The sequence below is a fragment of the Phasianus colchicus genome, chromosome 13 (genome assembly GCF_987193195.1).
Source record: "Phasianus colchicus chromosome 13, bPhaCol1.hap1.1, whole genome shotgun sequence".
In the NCBI taxonomy this organism is placed as follows: Eukaryota; Metazoa; Chordata; class Aves; order Galliformes; family Phasianidae; genus Phasianus; species Phasianus colchicus.
The window spans coordinates 19,978,193-20,004,825 of record NC_143448.1 but is presented as its reverse complement, the minus strand read 5'-3'; the positions used below and the strand labels follow the sequence as shown (position 1 = coordinate 20,004,825).

The 26,633-nt window shown below is 44.4% G+C and overlaps 1 long non-coding RNA gene across 1 annotated transcript in view; it reads right to left on the bottom strand.

The window, feature by feature from the left end:
• LOC116243700 (uncharacterized) overlaps positions 1 to 22,435 on the bottom strand; it is a 56,168-nt gene extending 33,733 nt beyond the window's left edge. Inside the window, exons 1-4 of the long non-coding RNA XR_016470730.1 lie at positions 22,222 to 22,435; positions 8,005 to 8,367; positions 7,365 to 7,515; positions 5,577 to 5,744 (exon numbers count right to left, since the gene is read on the bottom strand). This is a non-coding gene — a long non-coding RNA (uncharacterized LOC116243700). The remainder of the gene's footprint in view (positions 1 to 5,576; positions 5,745 to 7,364; positions 7,516 to 8,004; positions 8,368 to 22,221) is intronic.
• Between the last annotated feature and the right edge of the window lie 4,198 nt (positions 22,436 to 26,633).

The following is a 26,633-nucleotide window of genomic DNA, read 5'->3' as shown; positions in this document are numbered from 1 at the left end:
GATGATGAAAGAAGCTGAAAGCTTGCTGCTAAGCCCTGCCAGGAGTGAAAACTTTGTCCCCAGGGAATTGGCTCGCAATTGGCCACGTGATCCAATGTTACATCAACCTTTGTCCTCTTCCAAGGGCTTCCTTTAATCCAATTGTTTAGATACAGCTTGACATTATTATCCCAGATCTCATTACCACATTGCAGAAGAACAGACTGAAAGTCCTGAATCAAGAAAGAAGTACAGACTGAAAAACAGAGAGTCAGTTCTGATACCGGCTAAACTAAAAAACAGTCTGCTAGCAAAAGCACGTCCTTGCTTGGAGCCAAGGGTTGCAAGAGCAATGGGAAGATAGCACCAATATACTGCCAAGAAATCAAAAAGGAAAGAAAGTTTGAAGCACCTCTCTGGCTCCAATTTTTAAGATACAATTTGCACTTACCAAAAGTGAAGAAACTAATTCTAGAAGAAAGAAGAGTGCTTCTGGTCGTGAATGTTCCAGGAGTGTAAATGATGCGTTTGGAAAGTGACCTAGGAGACATTCCAGTATGGGAATTTCAGGCTGAGGGCCCTTGGAAGGCAAGGAGCAGTGTCCGTGCTGTCTCCCAGTGCACTCAAAAGCTGCAACCTAATAGCCAGCATAAGTGGGACGACGTGCAGAACAACAGCGTGCTCTTCCGTGGCTGCTAAGCAGAAGAGTCGTTGCACAACGTGGGTCATCGTCTCTAAAAAGAAGCCTGGGTCCAAATTTTTAGGTCTTCCCAGCAGTGCAGAGCAGGAAAGGAGGCAGACTGACAAAATCTTTGTAAGGTCAAAGATAAGGAAGCCCAATGAATCACAGAACAGCTAAGGATAGAAGGGGCCTCTCAAGCTTGGTTCTATCTGCTCTGACTCCCGAGGATCTCGGGACACGAATGATTTTTGGGAAAGATGTGAAGCCAGAGTGAAGATTTTTAGATCTTGCTGGCCTGCAGCCAAGGAAAAAAACACCCAACCTTAAACTTTCCATGCACATATTGTTCTGTTTTCACTATGTTGGTGTCTAAGTGGTAACTTCAAAAGGCGCCAGTACCTGTCAGTAGCCATCACAGCAGTGCAACCAAACCATTGCTGTGCTACAACTCCTACAGCCCTTTGGACAGTTAAACGCCAGGTCTCCCAAATCATAGCCCAGTTGGTAACCATGCTCAAATAGCGCAGTATGGATTTTCACAGATGCTCAGAAAAGCTATGGATCCAAAGTGCTATAAACCCAGAACTTTCCACACCAGCAGTGTCATGCAAGGCTAGATGGAAGATTTACATTAGCAAAGATCAAATGGGGATGCCTCCCTCACAGCTGAAATTGTGCTGTGGACCAGATTATCCCATTAGCCCTCCCATGCGAGAAAAACATACAATTCCCCACCCCTCCTCCAATGAAAAGAACAAAGACCATTGATTTTTCTGTTTATAGAGAAGGAAAAAAACAACTCAGGCAAAGCCCTCAGTCTCTAGCACTTGTTTTAAATAAGGTGTGGTTTTTGTTTTTTTTTTTTTTATTACTGAAACAATTGCATCTCAAACTCTGAAGGCTGAGTGTTCTCTAACTCACACCTGTGTCAGCAGAGACTCCAGGGGACACCTCAGAGTTACAGAAACTTTTCTGGAGGAGGAGGATGTCTGGCATCTGACACAATGGCCTTCTTGAAAGAAAGAGAGGCTACGAAACTTTACTGTATTAACTGATTTCTACTACTGTTCTTGTCTACTCAACTATTTACAGTAAGGGAAAAGTATTGTATCAGTTTCTAGGATGCACACAGAGCCACTGTAGCACCCTGACAACGACTTTTACCATCTTTGAAGCTGTTCTCAGTGCAAATTCTTTACATGAACTGCTGAACAGTTCTTGGTTACTGTGAGAGACCTGGCAAAGCACCAGATGGTTTTGTGAAATGTGGAGTTAGAGAGTCTGCAAAAAAGTACAGCTTCAGGTGATCAACTTTCCTTTTAGCAGCACACACAGCACTATGAGATGCACCATCAGAAGTCCCTGCAGTCCCATTAGAGACTGTAGGACTCATCCCTGGATGTGGACAACATCAGGTGGACCACGTGGCAGCATTCTATCCCTCTGCAAAAGAAAAAACTTACCAATGTTTCCCAACGGTTGTTTCAAGATGAGGAGAACCATATTGCAAAACACTTTTCTACTGAAGCAGTTGGGTAAGCAGCATATTTAAAGCAATGCTCAGTTTATGCTTAGTTTTACCCTTACACTGAGCTTTGATTTATGCTAATTTAATTTCTCACTGATTTGCAGAACTTGGTCCCTCTGCAAATGGAGGCACAAAGGCTCCATAGGTGTTTCCTCCAGGGTGAGTTTTGTTTCAGTGTTGCAGACGTTCTGGATATTTTCATATTCAGTCTGATGTGTCTCAGCATTGTGCCACAACAAAGGAGCAAGGTTTGGCCCAGCAAGCAAAGCTGTCTTCAGCCCATAACAAAGGACCTGAGGTGTTGGGGTTGGGTGGTTTTTTTTGTTTTTTTTTGGAACTAAGTCAAAACAAATAGAAAGAATTATTGGCAAATGATTTTCTTGTGGACATCTGAAGTACAGGACAGCAGTTGTGCAACCAGTATTTTGCAATTGCAGAAGTAAATTTGAGCTGTTATTTGTATTTGGCTAAAATTAAACTCTATACCTAAAACAAACAGCTGAAGGACAAATACAAGCGTTGATCTACATTGCAACACAATAAAGACCAGTGTTACCTCAATAAATAACACCCAGTGAAATTCAAAAGTAAGTGAAGTTCAACAAAAAGACTACAGGAAATAAAAGAGTAGTGAGTCAGAACTGCTTTCCTGCAGGAGATACAGGAGAAAACTTTGTCTGTTCCACAAACCTGGTACTGAAATCAAGAAACAAAGTTTTGGTTGGTTTTAAGAAATTGGCTGCCTCTTTCACCCCCTCCAGTAAATTAGGAACCAAAGTCCAAGGCAGAAGCTAAATAAGTTTGTGTCTGTCTACATCAACACTTTAAACGCGAGATGTGAGAAACCTCCAGGTGGTCAGGACAGTGGGCATGGCCTCCTGCACGGACAGTGCTTCTCCTTGGAGCCATCAGCAGCACCGGCCCCATGGGAGGTTCTGCTCTGCAAACAAAGCACACCACAACTCAACATCCCATCACACGCTGGGTGCAATCAGTGTGACATGGCTGATCAACTCTCATCTCCCTCATTTCTATTGCCCAGTATCACCCAATGGGAACTTACAAGTATGTGTGTGTGGGGGGGGGGGGGGAAGAGGCATCCCTGCCCATGATCCCAGAGATTTCACTTCATACAGATATCCATGATGAAAATAAGTGGCCTTGAGATTCAGCCCTGAGCTGCGTCTGCACATTAATGCCCTTCTGCACACCACACCCGATATTTACAGCGTACTGACTGTAACAGCTGTAAGAGCACCAGAAATGTCCGTCCAGGTCTGGAGCCCCGTGGAAATCAGTCATGGTTTCACCACCAGCAAACAGGAGGCAGCATGCTGCCCCACTGCACGTGGACAAAGTTACAGGCAGGAAAGCCCAAGAAGTAAACAAACACACAGCCCTCTGAGTTCTTGGGATAAGCACTGACTGTAGCAATTAAGGCTCTGAGCTCAGAACTATTGCATGCAGTCCTTGGCAGTTCAGTGGATATTCCTATATTCGCTTCAGTATTAATTGAATTAACTGAATTTTAAATTACGTAATACCACTCGTTTCCCATTATTTTGGTGGAGAATTTGGGAATGCAGAACTGTGCTGTTTGATTCCATCTGCTGGTGTTTCTTTTCTTACCACTTTGCCAAACCAAGCACACTCATCATGAGCACATACATCACAAACCTCACTGCCATCCCACACGTCCTCATTGAACAAGGAAGAAATGGGTTGTTTTTATCTGAGCAGGAGAGACTCTTCTGTTTCTGGATGCAACAAAGACTGAATGGAAGTCTCTTTATATTTTTGTGCACAAACAATATTTGAAAAAAGCTGCAACTGTTTCTAGCAGATTGCACACACTATTCATCCATTTGCAATGCTCTCCCATTAGGTGGGACATAAATAGGCTCTACTGTGAATTCCTTCGAAGGAATTGCAGATTAAGCATTCATGCCATACTCACAATGGCAGATAAGTATCTGATCTGAAATTTCAGCACTGTGGTGGTTAAAACAGTGAGAGAAAAACAACATTGTTTTGCACTTAGAAACCTGTTTCTAATCAGCTGAGCTACTCCTATGGGGTCAAATAAAAATGATTAGCTTATTAAAAGCATAGCTTTACTATTTAATAAGCAAAAATGATTGAAAATTCTGTTCCAGATCCTGATAATTTTAGTGTTTCTAGTTAAGCCTGCAAAATTGCATTCATTATTAGTGTCTAGATTCATTAACAATTCAATTTATAGATATTAATGCTTATAATGCATGCTTCGCTTGCCAAAACTTGAAGAGAAATTGTTTCAATTAGCTTTCATGGATCATGAATCCTACCGGCTGGGTATTTTTAGACAAAAGATACAAACACATCCCCAAGCAATGCTAATGCACAGCTGGGATTCATATGTAAGGTCAGCTAGCAGTTTAAAAGGAAAAACAGTAAATGAGTTTTACACAGAAGAGTTAGACAAGAAGAGAACCAATCAAATATTTGCAAGTTGCACTGCTCTTCTAATAAGAGCCAGGATTCTCTGTATTTTCTGCTGTATTTCTAAAAAGTCAGACCAGCAATATATAAACCGATGAGTAGGTTTACGGATGTTTTCAGCATGTGACTAAGACATAATGGATACATGTACAGGCCCAAGGCAAATTGTTCCATTCTCATTTTCATTCAGACCATATAATTAAAATCAGTAAAGATGCACAGAAATAACAGAGAACATGATTTTGCTCACTCCTTTTTTCTTTCCTTAGGTCAGCTACAGTCAGGCAGAGGAAACTCAAATCTACACATTTCTGCACTATGCATGCAACACCAAGGAGCCACAAGGTGACAATAAGGCACTGGGTTGAGCTGACCAGTTTGTTGGTTCAGGCATATCATGGCCTGTGCTGTGACCTGCACATGATCAGAAGGACTGGAAGTAGCCCAAACTGCTCCCAGTTACACTGCACAAGGAAGAGCTGAACTCTGCCAAACACTGAGCACTTGCTCAATTCACTGAAGCACTGTGCATGAACCAAGGAAAGTATGCAGCCCCAGGACAGAGATTAGCGATTTTATCTGAGCACTTAAAGGAAAAGCACCCAGAATGCTTCCATCCACATGCTGACCTTATTAATTTAAAAATAAAAGTTACTATAAAAAGTTTGCTTTTGCCATTGCCAGTAATCCATTAACCTTCATTCTCTTACAACTCTGTAAACACCAACAGAAAAAGGGTGAGATTTTAAATGCAGGTACTCCTAGAAGGTATAACAGGGTACTCTGAATGTCTCTGAAGTCAGAGCAAACCCTTGGAGATGAGGAGCAGACCTGCTGTTCCTTCTTCCTAGATACCTGGGTTTGTGTTGCAAGGACCTCTGCCAAGCAAAAGGCGACAGTCTGTACCTGCTGCACAGCGCCGAGCTTCTGAAATGAGACCATCTTCCACTCCTCAAATGTTAAACTCTCCACGATCGTTCACATTGCTGAACACCTGAATACAATGCAAAGATGCTGGCTTTGCTTTGATTTTTCCATTTTGGTGGTCCATCTCCATTTGCAGGGGGGGTGTCTCTAAAAACAGTGTTGGAATTTCCAGTTAACTCTTTTAGTAAAGAAGCAAAAAAGAGCATAAACCCACAAACCTTAACTTGTACTACCCGCGACCCCAGTTTCATTACTTGACAGCTTTAGCTTGAACAGTATGTAAAAAGGAGTCAACTAATTTAATAAGCAAAGCGCTTCAAAAATATATCAGAAATGAAATGATAGAGCCAGCCTTACTGCCAACAGCTGTGGTCAGCAATGAAATCATTAGCAATACCACATTGCTATTCGAGACCATAATTCATTTGGTTTAGAAAGTCCACAGAGGGCCGACTTGCTTTGCCATGAAAAACTGAGAGCAGATTCCAAGTGCATGAAGATCAGTTCTTTACGTCCCCTGCTTCCCACACACAGACTTGTTTGTTTTTCACCAGCCTCAAAGCAGTTCCTTTGACCATGTGCCCAACCTGAAACCCACAGACCTCTCCTGTGTTCATCCTCATCTTGGCGATCTCTTTTAAGGTATTTTCAGATTACCAGATTTGCCATAACTAAGAACCTAAAGTAGTCCCAGATAGTAAACATTTCCACCGCGGGCCCAAATTCTGCTATTTTTGAACATTTATGAAAATAATTTATTTCCGACATCATTTCCCAGGTTTATTTCTGATCTCTATTCCTAAGCACACCCATATCTGAATTATGATGTTCAGCAAATTCTGTCTGAAACCAAATATCTGATACTGATGTCTCGTATTTAGAGTTTTATATAACACCACTCTGCAGCCCACCTGGAAACTAATGGATAAAGATACTCCGAAAGGAAAAGAAGTCTGTATTGTTAGGTTATGGAAAGGCATCGACAAAAAAAAACAAAACATTTTTGTTGTTGTTTTGTGTTTCAAAACCGTCTCTTTCCCTGTGCAAGCCAAGGTGAGATGGTTAAACACAAGGGGGCATGCAAATGATCTGCAATGCTCTACAGAAGAGTATGGAGTACTCCCTTCAGCCCTGGGTGAAGAAAACCAGGGCACGTCAAATTCAGCTCTTATGTAATTGGGCCATCGTGTTCTGACTTCACCTGCGTTTCCAGATGGTCTCAAGATGCTGGTCAATCTAAGCTCCATTCCAGCTGCCTAGCCCTGAAGTGACTGAGGTCTACATATGAAAGCAACTATACAATTCCATTTCTTTTATTCCGTGCAGATGGGAAAGCAGCACACATGCCATAGCTGTTAAGTACCCAGAAGCAGAATAAAAACTAACAAAACTAAATTAGAAAGTTATGTTACAAGCAACTTGTCCTGCTCCCTTAGAAATCTTTGCATAAACAACTTCCAATCTACCAGCATTATCCCAGGCTTGTCTATTTCCCATACAATCTCACTGTTGTCAGGTAAGACTTCCCTTTCAGCAGCCAGCTTGCAGCACTGAGGAGGTAAAGCTGAGAGCTACTGGCACGTAAAACACACTGACAGATGCAGGAAAAAAAAGACGACTCAGACCCAACGGGTCAGTGCTCCAAACTTCTGCCTAATGAGTACCCACTGAGGGACGGCTCCATCGACTGCAAGCCCTTCGATGCAACTAAACTGTCCATCCACCCACAGAAGGCCTGGGAAGTGATACATGTGCTGTCTGATTTACCTTCCCTCATGGCAGGGAGTTGGTCACCTAACAGAACATCCATCCTACACATCTGAGATGGCCAGAATCTTCACATGAAAACAAAACAAGTCATCCACACTGACTGGAGGACATAGAACTCGTGAGCCGTAGCCTGGAAATGGTCCAGTGTCTGCAAAACATCAACAAACTCAAGTATTGTGACACACGAAGGGAGTGGATTGGATGCAGAAGGTGTTTCTCTGAAGCCTACCTCACACCAAGGAGTGCCAATCCGTGTCCTGCAATACCACCCTTAGCAGCATCAGAGTTCAGATGGATTTCTGTATGTCACAAGTGGTGCATCCCCAGGATGCAAATTTCTGCTGGGGGTGTCTACAAATTTATTTGGATTTATTATCCCCAAAATAACAGATGACCATTTCAGACCACAAGTGTTTAAAGCTGGCTGGAAGGAGCAACAAACCCTGCCCTCTCAATCCCAGCAAACTGTTTTCTCATGCACTCATTTTAAATATAGTTTCCCTGTTTCCTTTCTTAATCCAGCAAGAATGCAGCTTCCATGATTTACTTCTCTTTATACCACAATTGTTTTTCTGTTATTTTTTCAACTAAAAGGAATAGTTAGTGTGACATTCAAGACACAGATGCAATTCCTTACCTTTGGTGAGAACATTCCTTGGTACTGACTTCCTCCTCCCAGCTCACTTTCTAAAGGCAGGCTGTTGTATTGCAGCTTTAATCTTTTCTTCCTCCCATGCACAGATCAGACAGTTTGAAATACGTATTAGACTTAAATTTTTCACATCAATTTAATATTTTTCCTGTTTTGCCTTCTTTGGAAAGCAGGAACAAGTTTTAGGCAGAACAATAACACAAATGGAGTTATTAATGAGGAATTATGCTTGCAACTTTTCTGTTACCAAAGCTTTGTCAATTTTAGATGCTTCTGATATCAAAACGTCACGTGTCGCTGTGCTCACAGTCCTCCCTTGCAGTCGCTGCATCACACTACTGCTGTTCACTGTGGGGAAAACAAAGGAGTCACTTCCACACGTTCCCAAGTTTTGTAACCATAACTGTTTTAAACAGCATTAAAGTCTTTCAGATTCCCGTCCTCAGCTTTATCTCATCGTGACTGCTTTGCAGAGAAGATAAGCTGTGCAGAAATCAGAGTGGGATAAACCAAATCTCTGCAGAAATGCTCCAAATATCTCTCAAAGTGTCAATTTTAGAATTACAAAGCAGTTCAAAATTAAGCCTATTTTTAATACTTTGCTTTTTTATTTTAAATCAAAGAAAAACGTACTTTGAAAGATTCCCATCTCAGAAAATCACTGAGTCTAACATGATCAGAAATTCCATTTTTACCTCGTCTCAAAGATAGGAAATGTACAGCTTGCAGGAAAAAATCATGATAAAAGTTACTTGTGTGCAGGAATTGCTGCTCAGTTTAAAACAATGACAAACACAGCAGAACAGCCACCTTCTGCCTTTCTGCCCCCCCAGCCCATTCCCGTGCTGGGGATGCAGGCTCCTCGCTGGTATCTGAGCTCCGGAAAAGGAAGCCACTTCCTCATTAAGACATACCCAACTATGGTCATAACAGAGAGCCAAAAGTAGTAACAGATTTATTATTACCACAGTTTGGGAATAAAATGGCTTTTTTTTCCTTCTCCTTCTTTTTTTTTTTTTTTCCCCCCCTGTTACTCAATCCAGTTAATTATCCATGCAAAGTAAAGTTATTCCTGGCAGCCACAGAGACAAAACCAACTTCAATACTGCTGTGGGTGGAGTGGTTGTTATGCAGGAGAAGAAACAAACTAGTTCAGTAAATTAGCCCAAACAAGATACGCACTGGGATTGGTCTCTAGAGATTCAAAATACCAAATTCAATGCTTTTAGGCTTATGGTACCTTTTATTTAATAGAGAAATGCCTGATCTGGGACTGCTGCACATCCCAGAGACGGTACAAAGAGGTGATTTTCTTCAGAGAGTGCCCTGAGGGTAACAGGAAGAATTACAGAAAGCTTCAAACCGTTCTGCTGCCCCAAATGTCCCCGTGCTATGGATTCTCACTTCAGCAACAAAGCTCAACCAGTGAGGAATTTGTGGTGGCTGCTGAAGACGTGGGCTGCTGTCACAAAGCACAGCGCCGGCTGCCACACCAGCCCTGCGTCTGCCTTGGAGAGCACGGCCTGATCTTGGTGAGAGGAGGTCCACGCTCAGACCGTGCAGCGCCTTTGGCCTCAGCACAGCTCAGCGCTGGTACCCAGCCCACAGCCAGGGCTCTCCAGAGGGCCCTGTGCCCGCAATGAAAAATCATCTGTCCTAGCAAGCGTCCCCACGGCCAGCTTTCACCTCAAAGAGACGCACCGACAGCAACCGGAGGATGGAGGGGTGACCCCAAAATCCCACACCTCCCAAAGGCACACACTGAGCAGGGACTGAAAGCAGAGGAAACCACAGATTCCAATGGAAGAACTGGGTTCAGCGGTCCGTGGGCACTGTGATCCCATAAACAACAAACAGGAACACAGATGAATACTATGGGAAAAGAAACCTCTTGCATTTTTTTCACTGCAGTAAAGTACAGACCACCAAGAACAGCTTGACTCAAATACCCAGCATTAGTTCCCACACGAGAGTTGTTATTGTTGGCTTCGACACCACGTCCAACAAGAACAGTAAGAACATGCATTCTGCTAATGTTTGAATAACCCTTGCCAACAAATTGATCCCACAGCAGCAAGGAAGTAGGAGATGGTTGCAAAAGATTAAGTGAGAGGTGGAGAGGGGAGACACACGTAGCACTGCTCTTTTAGTATAACTGTTCAGTGGAAGCTCTTTTATTTGCTTATTTTAAGTGGTTTATTTCTTTTCTCTTCTTAAAAAACAAAACAAAAACAGGGCATTGGTGAGCATCTGTAATTTTACATCCAAGGGAGATGCAGCTGCCAGGGAAACACAGATTCCACAGATGTTAACCCATAGGACAGCCCACATTAAGTAAATCTCTAAATAAGGGCTAGAAGGCACTTTCCAAAGAAAAACAACATTTTTCCAAAGTAGGCAGTGACAGCTGTCAGCTTAGCCCCAGTCCAGCAGGCAGGCTTCTATATTCAACTGGCTACCCTACAGTAAATCCATCCCTTCCATAGGTAAAAAGGATAAACAGGTTGTTGAAATAGAGGAAAATCCAGAGTGCCCTCCGTGCGTTACCTCAGTTTTCTTCTCTGAGAGAATGTTTTGACATATCTAAATGGTCTTGTAAATGGACCAGTAAACCCAGCTCCTCACTAGCCCACAGAACCAAGTCGTTGTGGCACTCGAGCGCTCGGGGCTCTGATCCTCAGCAGGGTGTGATGCTGAGCTGACAGCACCCAGCTACCCAAGGGCTCGAGTTTGTGCTCCTGCACAGCACCGCACGTAACTGCTGTCCCACAGCCAGCGACGGAGCTGTAACCTCCACACCAAACCCGGTCTGTTGTCTCTTTTCAGTCTGACAAGGAAGCAAATCTGCAGAAAACATAAATTGAACAGTAATTTTATTCTTACACGAACGTTTCTTCCCTAGGAAATAGATAAGCTTCCTTCTCCAGGAACAGGTCATAGTGCCGAGGACACTACTGGCCTGATTGCTCTCTTTAGGTACCTCCGTTCTGCTCCACTCCTCGAGCACATTCACCAGTTTGGCACACGAGCTCCTGAGATGTGTGTGAGTACATGCTGTGCCACGAACGTGAAGAAAACAGACAGAGTGAATGATTACAATTACAGTAAGTTTATAATCATTGTTTTAAGCTGGTGCGGCCCGATGGCAGCTTGTCACTAAAAAAATTTCACCTTCTCAGTCCTTTACAAACTCTTAACATTAAATGGAGCTCTGTATCTTTAATCGTCGAAGTGATTTTCCAACTCACACAAGTAAACCTTTTCCATAGTACAGTCTCTTTTTAAGTTAAAAATAAAACAGCCAACTATTTTCTTTTTCCCACAGACGAGAACATTAAAACATTGACATTTTAATCTGTTCTATACAAGAGTGAGTTGTGTCAGCACACTGCTTCCAGCTACAACAACAGAAAAACCCAAGTTTAATTAAAGACAGAGTGGAGAAGCTGCCTTATGGTGTCTGAACCACAAAGCTGCAATGCACAGTCTTTTGCACACACCATCTTCGGGCTCAGCTTCCTTGCGGACAACTGCCTGGCAGAGAAGAAATGATGGCAAAGAAAGGGGAGATGAGAAAAAAGCATCTTTCTCCAAGAGGAAATCAGAAAGGTGAGAATCATAACTTTCACAAATTTTACCCAGAAAATAGCAATAGCATAGCACAAACACCCTTATCACCAAAACATACTGAAGTTAATCATGCTCGTGTCAGCCCCACCACTTCAGTGCTAGGACTCCTACTGACCCGTGCCTTAACACTGAACGAATGCGCATCTCTGCTGACAAGTTCATTTCCCCAGCAAGTTCCACTGACATTCTGTTTTCAACAACAGAACCACAAATTCCTGGGTTTCTACTTCCAGATAAGCAGCAGAACTCCAAGAGACACTGTCTGCAAGGCCGAACCTGACCCTTCTGCAGGGATCCTCTGGCAGCCGGAGGCCCTGGGGCTGCAGCAGGAGTTCGTGGGGCAGCAATGGAGGGGGAAGCCTGAGGAGAGAAGTGGTTCCCTTCCCATCTCCTGCCCGTGAGCTAAAAGACAAAATGTTGGCAAATCTCAGGTTATGTCCACCAGTACTTCCTCACTACAAACAGGAACATCAAGAGTAAGTTTGCAACATCATCCTTCACTCGCTGGAGAGGATGCAGTGCCCAGTACTATGCTCAAGCATTTGATCCTGCTCCCAGAACTTACTTTGGTTCTGAAGCAGGACAGTGGCTCCCCCACATAGGAGATAAATCAAAATGAGTAGGAGTTGTGTGAACAGCAACAAAATGGAAAGTGGAGATGAATCTGGAAAGCAAGCAAAACCAGGAGAAAAAAGCATAGGAATGCTTTTCTTTACTAAGAGGGTCCACATCTAATATTGTTGGCAAAATTGTGTAAGAGACTAATTTCAATTAAAAGGAGATATATCCTGAAAATGAACCTGGAGGGGCACATATACAAATAAATTGTACAGCTTGCCTGTGGCTTGTAGTAAGTTATCCTCCAAAGTTTGGTTTTTCAGCTGAATAAACAAAATTATAGATGGAAGAGGACAAAAATATTTATCAAATTACCTCAAAATTTTATAGATTGCTTTGTGAAATTGTTTCCTGCCCTATCTGCCACAATAGGAAAGATATGTATATCAAGGAAAATATAATCACATTCTCAGCCAGTTCCTTGAAAACCAAGCCAAACCACACCACCCCAAATTCAACCCGTCAAACCCCGCTACCACCCAGCTCTCACTCAGACGCCCTCAGAATAGCCCAATTTCCACATGGCGATGGCTGCATGCAGGCTGCCAGGCCCAGCTTTGCTCCCGGGCCGGGGAGGACATCCTGCTGAACAACATGGAGCCTCTTCTGCCCATGCACAGCTCGGCTGACAGAACAGCTCTGCTGGAACCCCTCCCCAAGGAAAAGAGGTTTGCAGTCTTTGCTGGTGGCAGATCTGTTGAGTGTGGAAGCTGGCTTACACACATACTTTCCACAGCTGGGCATGCTCCTCTGTATTTACATTTCCAAGCATGTCTATACTGCATGTCAGTCCTGCAATTTTTACTGTGCAGCATCACCATTACCTTAAATCAAGATCTGTGAACGTTAGATTACAAAGGAGAATGTTTTCCCTGTCCTCTTCTTAAGAAAAAGAAAAGCCTAAGAAAGTCAGTGAATCCAAGCAGAGACTTCAGAAGTCTCCTTTCAGGCAATCAAAGGCAGGATTTTCCAACCAGGCAGCTGTAGTTCATTAGATCTGCCATGGACCGTGAAAGCCACTTGCCAATAGTGTCGAAAGACTATTACTCATTTCAATCTCTCTGAAGAGGACAGCTCTCTGACAAAGCATTAGTGAAAAACAGAGTTTGGGGCTCTGACTGAACAGCTAAGCACACAGAAGGAAGCTCTACACTGAACATGATGCTGAATTTCAAAGGCAAATTGATGTCCCAGCTTTTCACTTGCAGAGATCAGATCTTCCATGGAGATTATAGAGGGAATAAAAATAAGCATTCCTTGTGGTGATCATCCTATACAACCTGACAGAAGCGTATTCCTGAACAGTTTTCTGCACCCCTTGCTAATATCTGCAATTGGCAGGAGGAGAAAAAATCAGCTAAGAACTTCTCATAATCCAGAGAAATTAATCAAAAATAATTAAGAAATCTCTGCAAAATTAATAAAAATTGCAGCAAAAAAATAATGAGGAAAACTGGAAGGCACCCATTTTTTCACTTCCCTGAATTAAATTTCTGCAGAAATAATCAGAAGAATAAGATCTCAAAATGGCATGAATCTGTAGCACACGGCTGGAAGGCTTTGCCCACCCTCACACTTGGCAGTGTCTTCCCTTTTGGTTGCTTGCAATGATCTCAGCCCTTCCAACTTCTGCTCTTCTGACTGAGCTTCCCATTGCTCCTGCAGTGCCGGCAGCAGCACTACTGACATTTTAATAACAGCCTCCTCGTTCCAGGCAGTATTACGCTGTGGTCAGACACCACACGCAAGCAATATATCTTGCACAGAAGACGAGTGCATTTTGTGTCCTGGCTGTTACTACCAGAGACCACACCTATAAATATTGCAATTGCCACGGCTGAGCACATGAACTCCCGTACCTCGTATGTGATAGCGGCTAGGAAGGGCTGTCAGAAATCCAGCATCTGAACTAGAGATAAGATGATCTCTCCGTGTTTGTTAATCAAGACAGCAAACACTCCACCCAAAGCCTCTCCATGTTAGTATAAAATCTGAAGTATTGGCAAGGGCTGAACAAAAATGCTCTCTCCTCATCCCTGAGGAATCAATAACCCACTTCATGCAGTTCCCTCAGATTCAGTTTTTACAGCTGTTTTTACAGATCACCAGAGAGAACTCAAATCCCTCTCATTCCTAACATACACCTTACTTTAGAGAAGAAAGTTTACAAAAATTGTAATCAGTCGTTATGCATACTCAGCAAATAGCAAAATCTAATCAAATTACATAAGGAAATGTTTTGTTAGGATTCCAGAGAAGGGACAGGTCATGTCTTACAGGAGAGATGTATTGCGACACAAGCGATACTGCGCACAGAACGAAGTTGACTTTTCCATAATGTTTTTCTCCAACTTAAATACGTTCTCTGAGGAGGACTGACAGTGCGGCCAGCAAGCCAGTAACTGCCCAGCCCAGATAAGCATTGGTGTCCTCTCTGCCTTGGAAAGTATTTTAGGAAAAGCCTTTAAGGAATCTGATGTCACAATAGCTACCTTAAATGACCTCGTATACACTTTTTAATAAAGTCGAAATGTATTGTACAGAAGCAAGTAGCAAACAATGATTGCTATTATTGTATGACTGGGCATCAGAGAGAATCCTTTCCAAGAGAGTGCCAGGAAAACTGCATTCGTGGTAAATTTTATGAGAGAAGGATAAAAAACAGGTAGTTCAACAGATTCCTGAAATCCCAGAAGTGGTCAATAAATTGACTTCTGCTTCACATTATATGAAGAGGCTGTACTTAGCAAATCACTGTGTAAGCTGCCTCAATAACAGCACTCCTGCTATCAAGTTTACTTGCAATGATTCCAACAAAGAAATTAATTTCTTAGATGACAAGAAAAGGTTATCTAGAATGGGGAAGACACATGAGACAAAAATTTCCACTAATAAAACAAATATCAGACTCTGAACTGAATTTAAAGCTACCTTTTTTTTCCGCTGAAAGCTTTGAAATCCCTATAGCCCAACACCAGGGCTACAAAGAAAACATCCCTCAAACTGCATTTCTAAAAATAGAAGGGAAGCAGAATGAACCACCTCTTTTTCAATATGTGGTTCACTAAAGCACCCCCTATTCCTCAGGAAAGGCCCATAACAAGAAAATATACACCTGCCCTGCAATCAAAGTTCTAGTCTGAAAAGCAAACGTAACTCTGAGCTACTGTTTAATTTACTCCTGAGAAACATTAGTGCAATGCAAGAAAACTACACTAAGAACCTCCCAGATTTCAGAATATGCCTTTACCACAGGTTATGGCACAAAGGTGTTTCCTAAGACTACAGCAAGTAATAAAGCAGACACCTTCCCAGTCTCATGTTGCTGATTTTACTCATCTGCTTATTCCCTGGAGACCCTCAACAGGTACCCATCTCACATCTTATTTTCCATCTGAGTTACCATATTTATTTTTCATAAATCTTTTCACAAAGGGACACAACTTTACTCTGGGGTCCTCTGTATTCCTCTTACTGAAACACTTCACCTTCAGTTGCTGTTCTCTTCAGGCTTGTCTTACGCATAAGAACTGAGCAAAATTTTGATCAATGATCAAAATCGTGTGTGTTTCATATGCGTCTCACCAGGAAGTCAGTTATCAGCACACGAGAACAGGTGTTTGACACAGGTTTGTAAAGTCCTACGAAGAAGTGGACTGCCCTCCTGTACTGCCCAGAAATGTACTCCCACCGCTTCCCTAAGCTATTCAACCAACTTGAAGGCTAAGAACTGCGTGATCTGGATACTGGTATCAAACAACTAGCCTCAGTGCTAGATGGGTTGGATTACATTTTATTGAATGATCAACTTCTGTAGATTTGGTTTTAGCTGTAAAATTTGTATTTCTGTATTTTACAGCTGTAAAAACTTACGTCAAAATATTAATCAAATATAAATCAAAGCAGTGCAGTCCGTATGAAACGACTCCAAGAGATTTAGGTTCTCAGCTCCTAACCTACCTTCATCTAGCCAGAACGTGATAAGGCCTTGGGGGTCTCAGCAGAGCACTTGGTGCTGTCTTTTTGGACTGCTACAATGCAGAACTCGAGGAACCCTCATACTGACATGGATGAATCCCACAGGATTCTGAATCTCTAAGCGATTCTGTTAGGACATTGATATATTGAGTAGCTTCAACTATGCAAATGGGAAAGAATTGAGACCTGGGTTACAATTTCCACGGTGATTAAATGAAAGGAACTTGTCAGGAGAGCTGTTAGGACCATTATCGCTCATTTTTAGCGTGCCTTGGAAAACACAACGTATTTGAGAGGACAGAGAGAAACAATAGCATTTTTTTTATTTAAAGGCGATACGGTGACTCGATCGACTATAGTCTGGTTGGTCTGACAACGTTCTCAGAGTCACAGAATGGCCAACACAGGGCTCCAGATAAGAAAAAACTGAAGAGAGTAATGCAATGCTAATTACATGAATTTTCAGGAGATACGTTCTTAGATTAGCTTAATTTTTAATTATAAGTTTATTGCTAATTAATAGCACAGATATAGTAGATTTTTATAAGGCAGTTGACTTGATGAAAAATGACATTTGATTAAGAAACTCAAAATCAACATGACACATCAAGTGAGTTAGGGACAGATAGGCCTCAAAACTTATTTGCAGATGAGGCTAAACGCTAAATAAATGTTTCCAGCTTGTACCAATTAAATATCAAAGCAAGAGAGAATGGGTTATTTTATCCCACCTCTGAGAGCCTGACCGGCTCTGTCTGTGCACCAGGGAAAAAAGAGAGTAAGATGATTACTGAACAAATTTACAGATTACGGAGTGATGAAAACAAGGATGAGCAATAGAAAGGCATTTACTTTGCTTGGTAAAGAAGAGTCAAGCAAAGATCATAGTTTTTAATATGGCCAAATATAAGAAAACATATCTAACCTACACTTAGAGGCTGCTGGCTGTCCTGAAAGCAGGGATTCTAAAAGGTCATTGTAGAAGAACATTCAAAAGGAGCTTCAGGGAGATACTGTCAGTAAACAGGACTACGGTGATAATTTTACTTTCAAATTTGCTCCAAAGCTAAAATTACACAAGCAAGGCTTAACCAGAAAAACAGCACACAACAGATGGCAGCAGATAGGACCCGATGCTGCACAGAAGACAACAGAGGGCCTGGGGGTGGCACAGGCAATAATCCAGAATGTGAGCCACAGAGGTCTCTGCCCTCACTCCCTCTTGGCTTTAAAACAAGCATTGGAGGTTCCAGTTCCCTACACTTTTCCCTATAGTACACATATACAAATGGAAACAGAAACGTTTTAAAAAAACCAAGAACCCACAAAAACAACAACAAAGTCCATATCAGCTCTTCACAGGAGATGCGCAGCTGAAGAACATGCTGTTCTGTGTGGGCTGGGAATCAACCTAAACCAAAGGAGAATGAGACAGCACGGATGGGATGACTGGGCTGAAGACGTGGACACACAGCACATCTGAGCAAAGGCAAGACTTCAGAAATAACCAAGACAGTCCCCCAATGAAATACTACCAATAGCATAGGCAGCACATTTCCCTTTAAAATACAAAAGCTTCTAAAATGCCAGTTGCTTCAGTGTCCGCCCAGTCTGGGAAAAGAAGTGGAACTGGCATGGGAAGCATACAGCACAAGACACAATAGCCAAAGAACAACCACCCTTGTGTGCTTCGATACATCGCAAGTTACTGTCACCCAGCCACTGCCACTGGCAAATTCCCTGCCACACACAGCCTTTGATCCCCACTCTGTTAAAACAACAACCCTCTGCCCCCAAAGCTACCAAGATGGAAGGAAGCAGTTGTGCTTCTCCCATCCAAGCAGGCTGTTAGACGGGGTGAAATTCAGACACCTGAGAGACAGGGAGGAAGCAGCATGATGGTGTGCCTCGCAGGTCTCATCACACACATACACCCAAGCTCTCCTGCTTCTTCCCTTTGTACAACGTTTTGCAGATAATGCACAGAATTAACATTTCCTTTTTCTGAAAGAAATCTTAAAAAGCCTTACTTAAGAGGAGCTGCTTGCACATGGTACAACAAGATGTTCTGCTGTCATCAAAGGAACAAAATTCCACCATAAGTTACACAGCTTTTTTCATCTGATTTATTGAAGTATCATTCAGCACTCCGCTGTTCTTCACCTGTTACAAACCCACCCGGCTGCTGACAGCCCCACGGCAGGACCTGAGACACACCAGAGCGTGTATTGCTTTGGTGTGGTCATAAAAATATGAAAAGAATAAAGAAGCCTCAGACAAGTTGCCTGGGATCTCTTTATATCAACAGCACAGCTCCATGGTGCTCTTTCACCCAAACCATCCACCTTTATCCATTACAGAAAGCACTTAATACATCACGCATCAGCTAAACAATGGAAGGCCCGAAACAGTGACCAAGGGAACGTGTGAGATGCACACAGACACGACAAAGCTGGGAGCTGTACATGAGCCTCCAGACTCCTGGACTTTAACACTTCTGTTTGAGCCAGGGGAGTTACACAGCGCTGGGATGGATGGAGCTGCAGCATTGCTGGGCCAGGAGGAGATTCCTTGGGTCCCACCCTGCGGCCATTCTCAGCAGCGGCTACAGATAACCACATCCAACAGTTCACTACAATTTCAGCCACTTTCAAACCAACGTTATGTCTGTAGCTGTGATTAACCAGCAGTTCCAACACTTTCCGTAGCAGAAATCACCCTTTTGTTAGGAAGAGTTGTGTACCATGACAGAGCCACCTAGAATCTCCAACCCAGGTTTGTCTAAATGCAGCCCATGAGCAGGGCTGCAGCGACGTTGTGGTTTTCCTGTTACCACCTGCCTCCCTCCAACATCAATGTGCTTCAGAGTCCGAAGGGACACTCAAACAAAGCCAGAGGGACAGGCAGGAATCAATGGCAAAACAAAAACAAACAGCTTTCAAATGGTTTCAGACTCTTTAAAAGCATGGAGTTCTTATTTTTAGACTGCATACAAGTCTAGCTCAAGGTGCTTTTTCCTTCATCCCCATGACAGTAGTTAAGTGAATACACCTGCCTCGCCTCCCTCCGTTCTGATGGTAAACAGAAGGTCTTGCATTTAGGGCACAACGTGGAATACTTCAGAGCAGCCCTGTGCCAAAATGGCACATTTCTGAGAGATGCAAAGGTATTCAATAAAAAGCTTTTAAAGGCATATTTTTAAACTTGCAGCAGGAAAGCTTTTCTGTGTCAAGACAGTAATTCTTTTAACAGCATTGATCAAAATGTCATTCTTTTATGAGTGTACAATACCTTTTAATGGCATACAACAAGCCATTAGGGTTATACACCTCCGCATGGCAGACAGCTTACTGGAAAAATGGGAACACCGGCCAAGAGACAGCCACCGGCCCTCGTGCTTCTAAGAAGGCAGCTTCCTTCATTTACCCAGCTCTATTTCACTCCACAAATGAAACGATCTCCAAATTAAGCCGAACTTCTCATCTCTTCCACCAAACAGTTATTTTCACTGTAACCTACTTACTTTCTCCTAAGAAATACCTTCTAAAAATGCAATGAATATTCCGGTTTTCTAAAATGGAATTTTATCACCAAGGTCACATCCACTTCTTTCTTCTCTCTGGCAATCGTACTTATCCCCAGATCAGCACTGACTGAGGAATCAAAGGTGGTTGAATTGCACATAATGGTTTTGATTCTCAGAAACAGGAAAAAGAAACCACACGCCCTTTCCTTACACTGAGGCTTGGGACAGAATCTGTCTACAAATCATCCAATTCTTTTCAAGTGCACCAACCCTTCAGAAAGGGTAAGAGTGCTGGTGATTGCATTTGCTCTGCTTGAATGGAAGACAAGCGTGGGCTCACTAAATGCATTCAGCAGTGCTTTACAGCCTTATTTTAGTTACCAGCAGGAAAGGGAATGATTTTTTATTAATCCACCTTCAAGGGTTTTTACTGTAAGGGTGGGAAAATAAGTATGGGATTTAATCATCTATGTTAATTGAGCTGTGGCCGCACCAAACAAACTTTATTTCACTCCTGGAAATATGTATGGATAGTAGCACTTCTCAGCTGTTCTTGAGAGCGCACACCTGAGACACTGGTATAAGCAAATGAAGAACAGTTTCTGATTAAAACTTGGGGAAAGCTGATGAGAAACAGAAAACAGAAGAAATTTGAAGCTATGTAAAGCAAAAGCTGGAGCGAATTTAATTTAATCTCAATTAAGAAAAGTTTACGGGGCTGCTGGTTTCTCTTTCATCTCTTCGGTTCAGAAACACGAAGCGCTGCTGTGCCCTGCTGCCACCACTCCGCCCTCACCGCCATCACGTGCAGAGATACGAGAGCTGGGTTTTTCACACCATCTTCAAACAGGCATAAAGTCAGTCGAAAACAATTTACACTCTGTAAGATGCCGTTATCTCAGAGGTACCACGAAGCTGACTGCGCTTATATCTGCCCTGCATTCATTAATAAGCAGAGCCGAATACAAAGAGGCGTCTCCAGGGAGCTCCCGGGTCACCCAGAAAGAGCGTGACCGTGCGATGGTGATCGGGACCAAAACCCAAGCAGAACCACACACGAGAGCTGCACACACCCAGCACACGTACAACAACGCTGTGCTCAGACAGCAGACGGGTCGCGTTCTGATGAAGGCGATGCTAAGAGCCGAGCTGCAAAACCGCCATCACAGCGTGCGGATGAGGACGGCAGACGATGGCTGGATGGGGGCTGGATGGGGGCTGCGCTGCCCCGCGAGCAGCGCTGAGCACCGCGTGCTCTTACCGCCGTGTTTATCGCCCCTGTCCAAGCCTTCCCCGCGCCATTCCTCACGCAGTCAGCGATGTAACTTGTAAAAGAAAGCTTAGGATCTTTTCTGGAAGGCAACGTAGCCAGGAATATACAAGATGGCTCAAGCAAGCCGCACCTGCTTTGTGCTTAGCAGGGGTCGGTTTCTCACTACCACGTGCCATTAATCAGAGCTGCTCTTTCAGCTGCTGTCCAGAGAGCGAACGCGTGTCCAGAGCGCGTGTTTGAGACAAACAGCGCGCCGGGTCATTAGATGGGCATTAACTCCTGCACGGCACCTTGGGGTGCAGATTAATTCCTTGTGGAATTACACAAAACGGTATGCAATAAGCACTGCCGCAGGATAAAGTAACCGCCATCCCGGGCACCAAAGACCCGTCCCTCCTCTCGCTCCCGACGCCGCCAGCCCGGCTCCAGCGCGGCGCGCGGACCCCGCAGCTGAAGGAGCCGCCCCTGTTTGGCGGCGCCCCCGCCCAATCCCGGAGAGGGCGACGCGAAGCCCCGCCCCGCGGCACCAGGAAACCAATCAGCACTCAGCAAGGGTAGGGGCTTCCCGCCCGCAAGTCCTCACGAACCCACCGGTTCCGGACGTGTTGACTGACGTGAGCGTCGCCCAACAGAAGCTCGGCCGCCATCTCTCGCGGTCGGCGATTGGGCGTCGGAGCGGAGGGCTGCCGGCGAAGCTCGGGGGACGCGGACGGAGCGCCGGTTGGCATGGCGACGGGCCGTGTGCGCCCGGCGTCCCGCTCCCATGGGCCGCAGCTCCCGGCTCGGTGGGCGCGGGGCCTTTGGGAGCTTTGCTCAATGCTGAGCGTCCTTCTACACGGCGCGTTGCTGCCGTGGCGGAGAGCAACGCAACCGCGGCCCTCGGGGCGGCTCCTCCCGCGGCCTGCAGCGAAGCGCCGCGTGGCCGGGCTCGCGGCCGTCCCGGGGCTGGGAGGGCGGCTGAGGCCGGACGCGCGTCTGACCGCAGCCGGGGGAGCGCGCGGCGGCAGGAGGGCCGGGCTGCTCTGTGGCAGCTGGTTTCAGCAATGGGAAGGCGGAGGACGTGGCACGAACGCAGCTGGAGAGCAGGCGAGGTTTGGGGCTGGGGAACCTGCGTGACTCTATTTAGGAGACCGCGTAGAAAAGCCAGTTACCAGAGGGGAACAAGAACGTAACTTACAGACAAGTGCTAAATCGTAGGAAACAAGTGAGCTCCCTACAAGGCTGCCCCAGCACTCCTGGTAGAGAAGCAGGAACGAATCGAGCTTAGTGGGATCCTAAAGGTATGAATAACGATGCTGCAGTTCCTTCCGGCCGTAGCTCGTCGTTAGCAGGAAGCTCTGCTGGGCTGGGATGTGCATGTAGTGATGGAGCTGGGAAACAAAGTGAGAAAAAAGCACTGTGGTCTGAAGAAGAAAAGCGATGGAAATTCACTTCCTTTTCCTTCTTCAGATCTGAAGTATGACAGCAAACCGTGAGAATGCCTGGAACTTTGTATTTTCTTTGTAGAGAAATGAAAAACAGTTTTGTAATAAAAATGTAATATCCTTTTTGGGGCTTCATAGTTAAAGGAGCTTTATAAACTATTTGTGCATGCATACTAACCCTGTGCTAATCCCACTGACCTCAAGCACACGAGATGCTTATGAAATAACAGGACAGTTCCTACTGCACGAGATGTCTGTTTATGGAGCTCATCAGAAGGCCAAGCAAAAGAACCGTACGTGGTGGACCATCACCAGCACTGCAAGAAAAGAATCTAACAAAACCATATAAAAAAAAAAAGCTCACCTGGAAAATATTGCTGTACAATAAGCAAGTACATCAGTGAAATACAAGATATTGTATGCATAGGGTAATAGTGTAGTTCAGTACTAGGAATGCACATCCAGTTCCTGATTCTTTTCCATTTAGGATATCACTTTAATGTGTGAAGTCCAGCAATACAGAAAGAAAACAGGAGTATGGTGGGGATTAGAGTACAGTTATGCCGCTGCTGAGCACTAGTCATTACAGTAAAACTGCAGAATAATTGCTACTGCACACAGTTATTTTCCTATTGCTCATAACTTTTCAAAAACCTTCCCACCAGAAACTTTCATATCTTGAAAATGTATTTAGAATGTTTTGATATTCTTTCAGCTGAATTGTTCAAGGGTCAAAAACTTGAAATTAGGCACAGCAGTGATCCACCCCAAAATGCAAAACCTTCCTCTATATAGTTTGGCTTTAATTTGCCATTCACGAGCGCATGAAATTCAGGCTGTCTTTAATAAGCTGACTAAGTCAGGGACATCTGCTGCTATTTGTAGTTGATGTAACTAATGCCTCAGTCAGGAAAAATTCTTTTCTTTCTCTTTCAAGGACACATTGATTTGACCAAGTCTGCAGAAATGCACCATGGGCACATCCTGCTCTGGTCACCCCTGCCTGATGTCAGACCTTTGGTGGCCAACCTAGTGTAAGGAAGTTCACTATGGACCAGCTCCCAGTTTATTTGATTGTGACTAATAGACTAAGCCCCATCACAGTTTGGAATTGAGCCAAGGCCTGAAACCGAAATTGCTGCCTAGTAAGTGATTTGCTCCAGTCACTGAATCCACAGACTTCCTCCATTCTCATCCTCCTAGACCTATAGTCTTGACAATGTTAATAAAATAGACCCTTACCAAGGAGAAGTGGCAGGAGGCCAGGACGATACATCAAGCTATCTTTCCTGGAGAGAGTCATCCAGCAAGTTCCTACAGGCACTGCTCCTCTGCCTTTTTGCCAGTCCCTCCTCAGCAGAGCCTCAGTGGTTCTGCAGTAACCACAGCAACCTGCCATGTGAGCTGGTGATACAGACCCACCTGTCAGCAATCATCAGGTGATGCACAATGCTGGCTTATTGCCACATGTGCATGACTCCACTGCCACAATATGCCCTCATTGATGCATAACGAGCTTGCAGGTGTGGGGACCAGCTGGCCAGACCTCAAGCAGAATGCTGACAGGTGGCAAAAAGTACACTGAAGCAGGTCCACTTCCCTTCTGCTCCCCCACGTTGGAGGCAGAACCATCTCCGGACAATGCAGAGCTGTACCTGAGGCATGTGCTGGGAATTGTTGCTAGCCCTAGGCTCTCCAGGAGCAGCTCAAGCAGCAAAACTCCTGGTCTTGGTGCCAAAGGAGCTTCACCCATTATGATGTGTTTGAACCCTGCTGCTGAGCTTAATAATCAAGCATCCCCTGTGGTCAGACTACAGGTGGAGCGCTCCCTGCTGTGACAGCTTCACACACACGGGCCATAATAACATGGGCCCACAGCAGGAAAGGTGCAGGACTGCAAAGTGTGCAAGGCTCGACTCACATGGTGGCCAGGAGAGCACTGAATCTGCAGGCTGGCAGCACGCATGCAGGTGGGGGCAAGGGACTGGGTTGTGCAGGATAAGCAGGTCTGACAGAGCTTAAGTCAGATCAGGAGGGGCCTTATTTGGAGCACTTGTCCCTCCACACCATCTATCTTTAGTATTCCAGAATCTTTATGGTTTCCATTTTGAACAAAATCCCCTCAAACTCCATTAGAAAAATACTTCATTATAAGAGTAACAGAGTTGCACTGTTAAACACTCACAATGAGAAATACTATGAAGTCAGGACTGTACACATAGCCCTTAACTCTACCCCTTGCACGTCTGCATAGTTACAAGAGGAGTGATTCCTCACACAATAGTTTGTAGTCTTTTCAATCTTTTCTATAACCTTGTTCACGTGACACCTTGTAGCACACTCTGTCACGGCAATGCAGCCCAGACAAAGAGTCCATTAAAGTAATTTATATGAGAAATATGCAGTAAATCACAATTAGACAACATGCAACTTGTGAAGTAAAATAACAGAATAATAGTGAGGGTAGGTTTATACAGCCATGATTTTAGAATTAGACTACCACATTAACCACTTTAGTGCCAATAGCACCGACTTACATTTCCAGATGTTTTGAAAGCAGTGGCCCTAGAGAAGAAGGGAAGTGCTCCCCTTGCTTGTCTCCAGGGTGAGCCCTTGGGCGCTGCAGATGGGCAATGGCTGCTGGAGCAGTCTGGGGGGAGCAGTGGGGTGCCACATGCTAGCAAGCACTGCACAGGAAGCAACAGAGTGAAGAGCACCTGGATCACAGGATGCACCTGCGTGGAGAGAGAACCCTGTGAATTATAAACGAGACCTGCACAACATCCCCTGTCAGGCTTTCTCAAAGGTCTCCTTCCACTCTGCTATCTACAGTGAACCAACTCTTTTTTGTTTGAAAGACTCCACATCATTTTCTCTTCTAGCCTGCCACCTGTTTGTTCTCAGGCTGAAATCTGCTTTGCAGAGCACCCAAAAAGCTGCTGAAACACTACAAATGCCCTCACGGGGGACAGAGAAATGCTTCTGCAGCACTGGGGCTCCTCAAGGCTCAGTCTGAGCTCTCGGGTCCCCAGCCAGCTCCATGACAGCGTGACCTTGGGGCAGCTTTCTGCAGAGGTAGCCAGAAGTAACTCCATCGCCTTCCATGCTCTAGCGTTTGGGGTAAGATAGAAAGTTGTAATTTCAAGCATTGAAATGATTCTTTTTATTTCCCTTCTGCTTCCTGGGGAGCGGTGGCATGAAGAAGAGCATTTGCTGTGATTCCTACGAGGTGTGAGACAGTAACTAATTACTGGGGAAGATGAGATACAGCTCTGTGATTCTCTGGAATATCTGCTAAGCCTCAGGACAGTTTGTATATGTTCGAGCCCCTCCTTGCAAAGAAAAGATAAACACAATGAAAGGCAGCAAGCAAGCAAGCAGCAGCTCTGAGTAGTAACCGGTCTCAGAGTTAATCCAGAACCTGGTAAATAAAGCTGCAGACAGTTAATAAATTAGACGAATAAAGCCTAGAAATAATATTTTACAGTAGGATTGGTTCATCTAGAGGGTACCTGGTGAACTCATAGGAAACGTGTGGAGAGAGGTAAAAAAGACACTAAATTACCTTCAGCTCTTTAAATTATTTCTACAGATCCTACTGCAGGAGAGAAAGGAGAAATGGCTGCAGAACAAATCATATGAATTCCTGCATCTAACAGTCCAACAGTCCCTTAAAAAAAAAAAGGGAGAGAGAAAATGTTAGCATGTGGGGGAAGCAATAAAAGACACATTCGCATCCCATCCATCACCATGTCATCTTCAGATGCACGCAAATATTGCTCAGCAGTGCAGAGGACAGGTGAGGATTACCACAGCCCTGCACCAGGGCACCCAGCACAGTCGGCAGCAACCTCGGCTGGCCGGGGCCAGGTGGGTGTGCAGGTGGTGCTCCTGTATGCGGATTGATGTTTGTTTGAGCACAAAGATTTCTAAGTCCTGAGATACAACATCTCCTTATCTCCTCATTGTCTCATCTGCTTGATCTGCCATTACAGAGACTGGCTTAGTAAGACGTGCTGTGTGCAGGCAAGCACTGATAACCAAGAGCAGGGCCTAGGTGTGTACGTAATGTCCTCAGAACTAATTGCTTCGGCAAATGAAGCAGAGCTTGGGGACCCTCCTCCTGCTTCTCATCAGCGGTGAGTTGAGTGGCAGCACCTGGCGC